Source organism: Acomys minous (assembly GCF_964271855.1).
Source record: "Acomys minous genome assembly, chromosome: 4".
NCBI lineage: Eukaryota > Metazoa > Chordata > Mammalia > Rodentia > Muridae > Acomys > Acomys minous.
In genome coordinates this window covers 118,295,120-118,306,378 of record NC_140486.1, presented here as the reverse complement: position 1 = coordinate 118,306,378, position 11,259 = coordinate 118,295,120, and the positions used below count along the sequence as shown (strand labels likewise).

General features: G+C 39.1%; 1 long non-coding RNA gene across 1 annotated transcript in view; it reads right to left on the bottom strand.

Moving 5' to 3' along the window:
* Positions 1–891: 891 nt before the first annotated feature.
* The window catches only part of LOC311595668, a 114,822-nt gene continuing 104,454 nt past the window's right edge, over positions 892–11,259 (bottom strand). The window contains exons 2-3 of the long non-coding RNA XR_014778528.1: positions 5,987–6,096; positions 892–1,001 (exon numbers count right to left, since the gene is read on the bottom strand). This is a non-coding gene — a long non-coding RNA (uncharacterized lncRNA). The remainder of the gene's footprint in view (positions 1,002–5,986; positions 6,097–11,259) is intronic.

Sequence of the window (11,259 nt, the reverse complement as noted above, 5' to 3'; positions counted from 1 at the left end):
GCCAGGAAACACATAATAAATAAAAACATTCATACTCACACATATATTCATATATTAACACAAATGTTCCTCTGATAACTTTTAAAACTCCATAGATTTTTAACTACCCCACCCATTTAGTGTATTTTCATGCTAAGAAACAATAGATTTTATGTTGAATTTTCATAGATAGATAGATAGATAGATAGATAGATAGATAGATAGATAGATATGAGATATTTTATTTTATTTGCTAATTTTAACCATACTTATTTAACTCTTCCCTTCTACTGGTCTTCTTCCTATTCCCAATAGTGTTTCTTCTTTCATGAGAAAAAATAAATATAATTGTCTTTTTGAGTCTGGCTTATTTCACTTACCATGTGATCTCCACTTCTATAGTCTTGCAAACGGCACGTCATTCTTATTTACTTTCATTTTAAGTTGTGCATATGTGGAAAGAATACACAATCTTGAGTGCAGGTGCCTGCAAAAACTATAGGAGTGGGGTACCTCTGTAGCTAGTTACAGGCAGTTGTAAGCTGTCAGACATGGTTGCTGAGTATCAAACTTCAGGTGCTTTAAAAAGAAGTGCCTGCCACTTAACAGTATCAGTTTTATTCTTCTTAATGTCTGAGTAATATTCCAATAATAAAAATGTTATATTAATATCTAATGGAGTATTACTAATCTTACTATTTTTCTATAATATACATTCCAATGCTTGTATTCTCTTAATAAATTAATTCTTTGTTAAGCTATAATATATTTAAGAATTTTCACCCTTTGACCAAAAACATTTATGTCTAAGTATTGGTTCCCAAAGATCTTTTCCCATATTTGTTATATGGAAGAGACAACTTTTATTGTGACAATTTCACTCCATAAAAAAGCTGAACTTATCCATTTTGAGTCATTTTACGTTCTTGATAAGAATATCCAGACAAGAAAAAACAAAGCTCACATTGCCCAGACTGGTATAGGGTTCTGAGGAATATAGTCCAGAGTGGCTTTGAGCAGGGCTGAAATAAAATGGAGATATGGAATCTAAGGAAGATATGTAATAAATGTAGCCACTTGCTAAACAGTGGTATAAATGTTAGATAAATTGTTTATGAGATAGAAAACATGAGCAGAAATCACTCAACACTCCTGCTAGAAAGGCTATGTTCAACAAATTAAAGATGGCCCACATAGCTCACAATGTAGAAAAATGAATCATTTGAATATTGATAATAGCATAAAGTACTATAACTATTAGAAAACAGTAGGAAAATTTAAAATTTCAGAAAATTAAAAACAGAGCAACAATATTTATGTGAATCACATGTGGATATTTTGATTGCTTCCACTACTTGACTTTGTAAATAATGTTGCAATGACTATGGTTTACCTAATATTTCAAGATAGTTCTTTAATTCTTATATAGATATGCCTAAGAGTGAGACACCAATAAGCCAGTGCTGACAATTGCAATTAAATAACTCCTTTTCTTAACTTAGACCAAGATAAAAATAGAACTTAATACACTTCCATTCTACAGCACTCAAGCAGGAAAGCCAAGCTGGTCAGACTCCAAGGAAGGAGGACTCACGTTTCATCTTCTTCCAGGGCCATTGTGGTTTTGACAGAGACTGAATCCAAGCTCTTATGAGCAAAAAATAAGCTAAATATCTTTTGCTGTTGCTCAAGTAAAAATAACTGGTTTTTATGATAGATTATTACCTTGCTGAAAACTTAATAATATTTGGCCAAAGCACTTATAATGTAATTTAGTTTTATGTACAATCTTACATGTATGTGAAAGAATCAAGAAATGATCTGACTTTATATACTATAACTCTATAGATTTCTTTTGATCAATCTTGTTCACCCACAGGTGAAAAACCCATCAAATATGGGAGCCAATGTGCCCTATATTCTTTTGTGCATATGAAGAATAATTTGGTACCCTAACATTTTAAATATGAGTTTCTGTGCCCAAGTTACTGAGAAATAGTGAGTTAGTTAATGTGGTTTCTATTTATGGCAAATTTAAGCTCATGATGTATTAGATGTTTGAGATAGGAAAGAAAACAAAAGTTTTTACCCATACACATATTTAATTTTCTAGTTAATATGATCATAGGATAATTGTTACCTTTACATTCAAAGTAGGTAGATTTTATGTGAAGAAGTGGATTCATATACATATATATGATATGATACATATGCATGTCTATGTGAGGAAGCTAAGAATGTAAGGGTGGACTGTATGCAGCTGCAAACCAATAATGGTCTTTTAAAATATAGGTTTAAACACAGCACTATAATATTGGAATTGGTTTATAAGAAATCCAAAACAGGCTCGAACATCTAGGCCAGCGCTCCCAGATGTAACTTCTGTGGCAGCACAGTTCTACATATTGGTGAGCAGGCTTAAGTTTGGGTGAACCACTACCATCCTTTGAGAGGACATGATCCACCTCCTGCTTTCTTGAGACTATGCATATCCCTTCAGCTTTTAGATTTGAGGGCAAGAAAAACTAGTTAGCATTTGGTGGGCAAGGTACTGTTCCCGTTAGCCAACAACTTTAAGCAGCAGAGGTGTCCAAGGTTAGTGTTCTCAGGAGATGCTTAATCAGTCTGGGGATGGAAAAAGACATTAATCCTGGTGTGCTGGCCACATGATTTAGCTGCATAACAGCAAGCTACGACATGAGCCTCAGTAACCTCTGGATAAATTAAGATCTTTGTGCTAAAGAGAATCAGATACGACTCAGATTAGTGACAGCCTTTATAATCAAGGGACTGCTCTTATTAAAAGTATCTAATTGTGGGAAACACCACATGGAATAGTAGCTACTTGCTAATGGAAGATAATGGTAGGTAACTTAGATCAGAACTTTTCCTTGAGACATGGGAAAACACAAAGGAGATATCCCAGACTCAGATGGAGACACACAACCCTATTCCACTTATGGCCAGCGTCACCCATTGCTTGTTAAATTTAGGGTAGCCCATGAGTCGTCTTGGTCTATAGGCAGCATGGGCCTAGACTGTACCTCAGGTGGTACTCTACTGGTCTTGGTTACCTTTAGATTCAAACTAAACACAGATTGAAGGCTTTGTTGGCCATAGGCATGACATAAGAGCCTGGAACTCCCTCCATGGTTAGTTTATTCAAAGCCTTGCAAACCCTCCAGTACCAGCCTAGTGACTGTAGGAAGGTATTGAGGCAGAAATAGTTACCCTACTTATTCCTTCCTCCTTCTCACGACATACAAGTTACCAACTGGATTTGGAACACGCTTAGGCTTGGATACAAAAATAAGACTAATTTGGAGACTAAAAAGATTAAGTATTGTAAGGGTTATAAATATCTATTATAAATTTTTTAAATAATATGCATTATAGAGATAATAGCATAAAATGCCTATTATTTGTATTTCTTATCATCTTACCCCATGGATTTTTTATGCTTTCTGTACGGGATGCATTTTCATGTATTTTACATATTTCAAATAGCATATTTTAGGTTAAAGAATTAAGAAGAATTTGAAACATAAAGAGAAAATGAAAATTGATTTTAAAAAATAAGGTAATAATGATCGAATGTTAAATAAGTTAACACATAGAGATAAGTCATTTTTTAAAAACTCAATATTTCAACTAAATTAAGAAAAGTTTAAAACTTCTATGTGTGCTTACTGAAAGCTATAGTTAGTGGCGGCCATTTAGGATAAATGTGTTTCCTTAGAATGAATCCTGTTATTTATTATTCATCTGTATTTTATATTCTTAATGATTGGAAAATGAATTACTGCACCATATTATCAATTTATCTGTCTGGATTTGTTTGGTTTCTTTTGGCTTGATATGCTCAACAGTAATTGAATTGGATTGTGAAAAGGAATCCTGTGCGTAAGAGCCATGTGATTCAATTGTAGTATGATGCTAAGCTGTGCTGAATCCACCACTGTGGCTCTTTATGGAAAAGAAAAGCTAATATTATAAAATGTTTGAATAACTCAGGTGAAGAGAAGAAAGCCGTGAGGCATAGTGGGGGATTAAGATAGTTTAAACCTCTGAGAAGCAGCTCACTCTTGCTCAATTATTAATGAGACCATTTACATATTGCTAAGGAACTGCACATAGTACCAGGTTTGATTTCTCCCCCCAAAAAATTACTGTGAGGCAAAGGCAGAAGAGGTTCACCAAACTCAAACCCTCAATTCATATTTGTAAATACTGAAGCAGAGAGCCAAGTCATAAAATACGATTACTTAAAGTTTCACCAATAATTCACAAATGCATGCTGTGTGGCTTTTCTTCCCAATCTTGGCCACTTTTCATATCCCAGGAGGAACAGTCAGACAAGGTGGATTTCTTTTCTTTGACTAACAACAGAGGATGAAAACGTAAGGAGAATTTTGAAATGTTTTGATTTGGCAAGAATCAAGAGAGCTGGTAGGTGCCCTGCATATACAAAAGGGATTTTTTCCCCCCTAGTAAGACTCAAATCTTCCTGTATTTTTTGCTCCAACAATAGAATTGTACAAGTTTGAAAACTGAAAGCCAGCTTATTTACAAATACGCGTTAATAGTGCTTCATCCTATTTTAGAGCTGGAAATAGTAACAGCACTGCAATGCAGAGCTCAGCAGGAAAGCTCTTGTCTATCATGTACATGGCCATGGACTTGATTTGCGGTATTTTAACAAAGCCTTCTACATTAGGCAGGACTTCTCACCACCTGCGCATTATTAACAGGATGTCTCAAAACACTACAACACTAAAAGAGATTTGTTAGTGTATTTTTTTCCTAAGAGGGCAAGAAATATTGAAGTGGTTTAGCTTCATGAAATGACTTTAAAGAGTATGTATTTCTGTTTCCCACAGAAGAGAAAGAAACAGACACCTTAACATCCTGCAAGCAGACTGCTGGGGTCCCCCTCATATCTCCTCACCTGCCCGCGAAAACCACAAAGAGAACCGTAAAAATATTCCTGTCTGTGAAAATAGCCAGACAAATTAAACCTATGACCCACACCGCTCTCACACAGAGTGCACGTCCTAAATGGAAGTGAGGCATTTCTCGGTGGAGCAATTTTGAAATGTGTCTCTACCTTCAGTCCAAGATTTCAAAGAAAAGGGATCATCAGCCTCTCACTCAGTATTATTTTTTTTCACTGTTTCTTTTTGCCACTGTCTCACAGTAGTTTCTGAAAATGGTCCCCAGTGCATGGCTTGTATTTAAACCATTGCATCAAATATAACATCAAGAGATCAGTCTAGCCCACACCAATGTCAATACTCATAGGCAAAATATCTCATGTCATTTTTAAGACAATAATCTCATGCAATGTAAAAGGCATTTGAATTTTCTTGGAAACCTTTACTCTAACACCTTATTTTTTTTAAGTACTTCATGCACTTCTACAATAAATTTACTCAAAGGGTAAACTTTTTGACTCAAGGTTAAAACACAACTAACTTTTAAGTTTCAGATCTTCTGTTATTTTTCCTTTCTCTCACAATAATTTTATTTTTACATATGATGAAAAGACTGGAAAGATATAGCAGAATTAAATTCTGAAAATGTGCAGTACATTAAAAATTGACAAATGTACTTCTCATTGCCTACTCTCCTGAGCGCTGTGATTTCAGGAATATAACTACCACATGTAGACGTGTCTGCATATTACACAACATTCACTGAAAAAACATTGATGGTTATTTTGATGATTAGGACACCAAATCTCAGTCTGAGGTTGACACATGGAGTAGGCACACAGTTGTATTTAATCAATATTTGTTGAATAACAGGATTAGTGAATTAATGAGTGAGTGATAGCCTCATACTGGTCATCTTTTACATCCCTTGTTTCTGCAGTTACTGTAGAATGTGTACTCACAAGTGAAGATTTGGAGCTAGGAGCCTCAGATGAGAAAAGACATACAATATTTGGCTTCCTGGGTGTGGGCTATCTTACTGAACATGACATTTTCTAGTTCCACCCATTTACCTGCAGAGTTCATGATTTCATTTTTCTTCTAAGGAATGCTGAGAGCAGAATAAATATTCTTCCCCAAGGAAGAGCACACCAATTGGTTATTCAGTACCAAGTGGTCAGCCCTAAAAAGATACATAAAAATAACATTATAAATACTAAGAAAGTTGTATTTATATAACTAAGTATACGTATGTGTGTATATTCATGTACATAAATAACTATGTAACAGCAATTAATGAAAGAGAGCAAGAAGGGGTATCTGGGAAAATTTGGAGAGAGGAAAATGAAGGGAAAATGATATTGTACTATTATAGTTTCAAAAATAAAAGAAATAATGCAGATAAATAAATTATGACATTTGTTTTTAATCAATGAGAATTAGTCAATGACTTTCTATATATTCTTTCAAAAAGAAAATTACATTGATCATCCCGATCCACAAGCATGGGAGGCCTCTCCGTCTTCTGATAACTTCTTCAATTTTCTTTCTTCACAGACTTGAAGGGCTTTTTCATACAGGTCTTTCACTTGCTTGAAGTGTTACACCAAGATACTTTGCTTTTTGTGGCTATTGAGAAAGGTATAGTTTCCTTAATTGCTTTCTCAGCCCGTTTGTCATTTGTATACAAAATACATACTGATTTTTTTTAGATGATTTATTTTAATCCAGCCACTTCGCTGAAGGTGTTCATCAGTTGTAAGAGTTCCTTGGCAGAATTTTGGGGGTCACTTATTTATACGATCATATCATCTGAGGATAGTGATACTTTGACTTCCTCCTTTCCAATTTGTGTTCCTTTGACCAATTTTAGTTGTCTTATTGCTCTAGCTAGGACTTCAAATATTATATTGAAGAGATGTGGAGTGAGTTGGCAGCCTTGTCTTGTCCATGATTTCAGTGGAAGTGATTTAACTTTCTCTCCATTTAGTTTGGTGTTGTCTAAAGGCTTGTTGTATATTGGCTTTACTATGCTTAGGTATGTGCTTTGTATTCCCGATCTCTCCAAGACTTTTAACAAGACTGAGTGCTGAATTTTGTCAAATGCTTTTTCGGCACCTAAGGAGATGATCATGTGGTTTTATTCTTTCAGTTTGTTTATATGATGGATTACATAGATGGATTTCCATATATTGGACCACCCCTACATGGCTGGGATGAAGCCTACTTAGCCATGATGAATGATATTTTTAATGTGTTCTTGGATTTGGTTTGCAAGTATTTTTTTATTTTTTTATTTTTTTAATTTATTCATATTACATCTCAATGGTTATCCTATCCCTTGTATCCTCCCATTCCTCCCTCCCTCCCATTTTCCTCTTACTCCCCTCCCCTATGACTGTGATTGAGGGGGACCAACTCCCCCTGTATATGCTGAAGTCTCTTCTTGGTAACCTGCTATCCTTCCTCTGAGTGCCACCACGTCTCCCCCTCCAGGGGACATGGTCAAATATGGGACACCAGAGTTTGTGTGAAAGTCAGACCCCAGTCTGCACTCAACTGTGGAGAATGTCCTGTCCATTGACTAGATCTGGGTAGGGGTTTGAAGTTTTCTGCACCTATTATCCTTGGCTGGTGCCATAGTTTGAGTAAGACCCCTGGGTCCAAATCTGCCTATCATAATGTTCTTCTTGTAGGTTTCTAGGACCCTCTGGATTCTTCTACTTTGCCATTCTCCCATGCTTCTCTCATCTAGACCCAATAGGATGTCCTCCCTGTATTTTATTGAGTATTTTTGCATCAGTGTTCATAAGGAAAATTGGACTGAAATTCTCTTTTTTGTTGGGTATTTGTGTGGTTTAGGTGTCAAGGTGACTGTGGCCTCATAGAATGAGTTTGGTAATGTTCCTTCTGGTTTTATTTTGATGGGAACTGCACTGTATCTGTAGATTGCTTTTGGCAACATGGCCATTTTTGCCATGTTAATCCTCCTGATCCATTAGCATGGGGCATCTTTCCATCTTCCGATATCTTCTTCAATTTCTTTCTTCAGAGATTTGATGTTCCTGTCATAAAAGTTTTTTATTTGCTTGGTAAGAGTTACACCAAGATACTTTATATTCTTTGTGGCTATTGTGAAGGATGTAGTTTCCCGAATTTCTTGTTCCCTAAATAATTGATTTATCTTTGAAAGCATGCCAAATTATTGAGAACTTATCAGAAGATGGAGCAATATTCCACAGAGCAAAATTAGACCATGATCCTTCAAAGTGACTATTTGAGTGGATTTAGCATTATTCTATTACAATGGTTGCAAAACTTTTCCTGGTAAATCTCCATGAAATACAAAAAGATAAAGCAAAGCCCTACTGCACATTTTTTATAAATCACTTATATTTAAGTATTTTTTTTACCATTTTATTTTCTGTTAAAAGACACATCATCTAGACTTTTTATAAGAAAAATTTGGTGGTAATGTCTTACTTAAAAATGTAGAAAAGGGAGGATTCCAAGATGGCGCCGACCAATAAGCCGCGTATCTGATCTACTCCGTGAAGACCAGGGACATAAATAGAGAAACAGATTGCTGGACTTTGAGAACTGTAGGTGAGTGGGGCCCCAAAGACTGCAGTCCAAACAGGGGGCCCACCCCCCTCCCCGAGGACAAACATCCCGGAGGTGCAAAAGGTACTCCCCAAACTCTAGAACGGAATCCACATGCAAACTACAGCTGCATAGAAAGCACCGACTCGCTATTTGGGGAGGGGATTTTCCGGAGACCCTAGCCAGGAGTCTCAATGAAGAGGGGGAATCTGCCCTAGGATTCCTCCTTCCACACCACCCCAAACTGCAGAGATAACCCACCTGGGGCGAGTGGAAACGCAGGCGGAGGGTCCCAACAGGTGGAGGGACTGCAGCTCGCTGGCCATCTAGGGCCCAACCTAACACCAATCACAGTGGATTGAGCCTGCAAACAGCGGCAGTGAGAAGTCAGCTTGGAACTGCTTCCACAGACATATCAGGAGATGTGGGTCTTGCCTAGAGCGATAGCTGAGCGTCAGAGCCCGGCGGGAAGACCTGGTTCCAACCCCGCGGGTTTTCTCCAGAGCTCTGCACCGCTATTGTGCCTACCCAGCCAGTCACAAGGCACTGGTCCTGCACTCCCTGAACTAGAGGGCTGATCTGGGGCCCCTGGCCCGACCAAGGCAGGCACTCTCACATTTTCGGGAGTCGAGACTTGGGTGGGTCGTGTTTGCAGTGTCTAATTGCTGACCCAGAGCATTAGTGGAGCATCAGAGCCCGGCGGGAAGACCTGGTTCCGACCCATGGGTTTTCTCCAGAGCTCTGCACCGCTATTGTGCCTACCCAGCCAGTCACAAGGCACTGGTCCTGCACTCCCTGAACTGGAGGGCTGATCTGGGGCCCTTGCCCCGACCAAGGCAGGCACTCTCACATTATCGGGAGTCGAGACTTGGGTGGGTCGTGTTTGCAGTGTCTAATTGCTGACCCAGAGCATTAGTGGAGCATCAGAGCCCGGCGGGAAGACCTGGTTCCGACCCGCGGGTTTCCTCCAGAGCTCTGCACCGCTATTGTGCCTACCCAGCCAGTCACAAGGCACTGGCCCTACACTCCCTGAACTAGAGAGCCGATCCAGGGCCCTTGGCCCGACCAAGGCAGGCACTCTCACATTATCGGGAGTCGAGACTTGGGTGGGTCGTGTTTGCAGTGTCTAATTGCTGACCCAGAGCATTAGTGGAGCATCAGAGCCCGGCGGGAAGACTTGGTTCCGACCCACGGCTTTTCTCCAGAGCTCTGCACCGCTATTGTGCCTACCCAGCCAGTCACAAGGCACTGGTCCTGCACTCCCTGAACTAGAGGGCTGATCTGGGGCCCCTGGCCCGACCAAGGCAGGCACTCTCACATTTTCGGGAGTCAAGACTTGGGTGGGTCGTGTTTGCAGTGTCTAATTGCTGACCCAGAGCATTAGTGGAGCATCAGAGCTCGGCGGGAAGATCTGGTTCCGACCCACGGCTTTTCTCCAGAGCGCTGCACCGCTTTCCTGCCATTGTGCCTACCCACCCAGTCACAAGGCACTGGTCCTGCACTCCCTGGAATAGAGAGCTTATCAGGGGCTCTTGGCCCAAACAAGGCAGGCAATCTCACAATATCAAGAGACAAAACTTGGGTCTTGCTTGCAGTATCTAATTGCTGACCAGGAGCGACCTTGGTCCCTCCAGGCATATAGTTCTGGGAGAAGGTGAACACCTCTACAGGGTATAGAGATAGACCTAAAAGACAGCTACACCTCCAGAAGATCTGATTTACCTGGGATCTTGACTACAAAGCCACAGGAAGGACAGGCAGCAGAGATCAACCTACACAACCAGAAGGTCTGTGTGGACCTTAATCTAGGTCCCAAAACTGCTGATCTGAATCACAGCAGTAAAATCCAAAGAGAAATCTACTTTGGATGACTCAGCCTGGAGCCCACGGTGCAGAGGAAAATCACCAGAAGGGAAACCAGATCAACTACCTGTTCCACGGAAATACTCCTTGATCCCCACAGGCAAGAGCACCTGACCTATAATCAGTCATCAATTAACCACTCTCAACCAGCAAAGGTCACTACAAAATATCTTCCAACATCAGAGACATCAAAATGACAAGAGGACAGCGAAAGAATGCTAACAAAAACCAAAACAGTTTGGCATCTCCAGATACCAGCATTCCCAATGAAAACAACCTGGAGAACCTAACAACAATGGATAGTCAAAAAAAGGACCTCAAAGCCCTAGTAAAGACAATGATAAAGGAAGAAACAATTAAAATCTGTAAACAATTGCAGGAGGAGGCAAACAAGAGGGCTGAAGAGTTAAAAGAATCATATAAAGAGGCATTTGAAGAATTTCAGAAAAATATAAATAACCAGATGAAGGAAATCATTAAAACAGTCCAAGACATGAAGATAAAAATGGAAGCTATGATACAGGAACACACAGAAGAAAAACGTGATCAAGAGGCATCAAAGAAGAAAACAAGGATCTCAGAGGTGGCATTATCTAACAGATTGCAAGAGATGGAAGAACGAATATCGGGACTTGAAGATACAATCGCAGAACTGGAATCAACCATCCAGGAAAATGCTAAATCTGAAAAGCTCCAAACACAAAGCATTCACGAAATAAAAGATAACATGAAAAGACGAAACTTGAGAATAATAGGGATAGAGGAAAGAGAAGGCAACCGACTCCACAGTCCAGCAAATATCTTTAATCGAATAATAAAAGAAAATTTCCCCAATTTGAAGAAGGAGATGCATACGAGCATACAAGAGGCCTACAGAACA